This window comes from Belonocnema kinseyi, chromosome 3 (genome assembly GCF_010883055.1).
Source record: "Belonocnema kinseyi isolate 2016_QV_RU_SX_M_011 chromosome 3, B_treatae_v1, whole genome shotgun sequence".
Taxonomy (NCBI): Eukaryota; Metazoa; Arthropoda; class Insecta; order Hymenoptera; family Cynipidae; genus Belonocnema; species Belonocnema kinseyi.
This window is the reverse complement of record NC_046659.1, coordinates 52,713,388-52,715,159: the sequence shown is the minus strand read 5'-3', so window position 1 is coordinate 52,715,159 and position 1,772 is coordinate 52,713,388. Positions and strand designations below refer to the sequence as shown.

General features: G+C 34.9%; 1 protein-coding gene across 1 annotated transcript in view; it reads left to right on the top strand.

The window, feature by feature from the left end:
* LOC117170189 overlaps nt 1-1,772 on the top strand; it is a 105,288-nt gene that overhangs the window by 19,102 nt on the left and 84,414 nt on the right. The window lies entirely within an intron of this gene.

Sequence of the window (1,772 nt, the reverse complement as noted above, 5' to 3'; positions counted from 1 at the left end):
CCTCCTCATGGTTCTGTTAAATGTCCACGTTTTGAGACACCCTGAATCCGAAAAACAGGTTTTTACTAATGAGCCTGTCTGTTGTTCTGTCCGTTCGTGTGTGATTAGTAGATATACAGGGGGGTTTGTAACGCAAGATTCCTACCTTACCGGCATCGAGAAGCTTCGACCTGTAGTGGTTCGTGTCCGTGCTAAGCACTTTCTTTAAAAAGGGTTCGTGCCCGTGCTAAGCTTTGAGATCTTTCCCGAAGGATCCTGATGACGTCACGATTGCGCAATAGTCTGTAGCCAAATTCATGTAAACAGGTTCAAGGTTATCACGTGCATGTGTAAAGGTTATTGTGGGAAAAACAAGGATGATTTATTGCTTCCTGACAGATAAGATGTTTGTTAAATGCAGATGTATAGGTGAAATTTTATATGGAGAGCTACGTATGGCATCCTGTTTTGACTATTTATTTGATTTATTGCTTCCTGATAGATGATACTTTTAACTAAAAATTCCTGCGTTTATTTGTTAAATGCGTAAAAGATGCCGGTGGACAGATGAAATCTGATATGAGGGTTATGCATAGCATCCTGTTTGATTATTAATTTAATTTGAAAATTCCTGATAGATGATGCTTTGACTAAAAATTCCTGCCTGTGAAAAATATTCTTCTGCAGTCTAGAATATTCGAGAAAAATTAGAATTTAAAAAAGATATATTTAAAGTTAATCGAAGGTAAGAAAGGAATAAAAAAGCATTCCTATGGTAGGTCATATACTCAGGGATGCTTGTTGCTTTATTCCGGTATTAAGTAGCGAGCGAGGACCAGAGATAACAGCCAATAAACTGGCAGAAGCATTCATACATCAGCAGTCTGAGGCTGCACACAAATCATTATCCTATGCTATCGTTCTATAGAGAGATCACTTTTTTTTACAGCTCGCAATCGTTCGCTTTCGTATTCATTCTTTTCCCTATGCTAGGTCCGTCAACCTCTGGATGAGGTGTATGTAGCAAGATACTGAAAACAATTTCGAGACTCGAGAGAGAGTTTATAGACAGCATAAATTTAATTCGAGACGTTTCATGGACCTTCTAGATAATTGCAACAAAGGGAGGATATAAATAGATAAAGATGGTAAATCATAGACAGCAGGTACAGTTGAGGGGGAAAAAGAGATGGAAAGAGAGAGAGAGATAGAGAGAGCTATGTAATAAAAAATTTTTTAATTCTGTAGTGGATCACTGTAACAGATTTAGAATTTTGTATTGACATAGCTAGGATATCAATTCAGCCATTTGAGATGAAGAAAATACAATTTTAAAATAAAATAAATCAGCGCCATAAATATTAGAGTTGACTGAGAAACGTTGAAATCATCTTTCACACAATAGAGTGATCTGCGAACAAAGATTAAATTTACTTACTTCAAACATTAAAATAAAGCATCATAAATAAAAAAAATAAATTCAGCAGTATTAAAATTGAACAAAAAAAAACTGTGAATCAAGCATTGAAAGTGAAGTATTGAACACATATATTAAAATGCACTATTATGTATAACAACTAAAATTATTGGGTTTTCTTAGAACCAACAGTTTGTTTTAAATCGTAGTTAAGTAAATCCATTTGAAGGGGCCAGAATGTCAAGTTAACAGAATAATGAATATATATATATTGGAAATTAGCAAATGAAACTTTCTTTCACTTAAACGAGATCCTGGGTTAACAAAGATTATCATAGAGTGCGCCACAGTCAGATTCGCTGATTTCGCTTCTAGT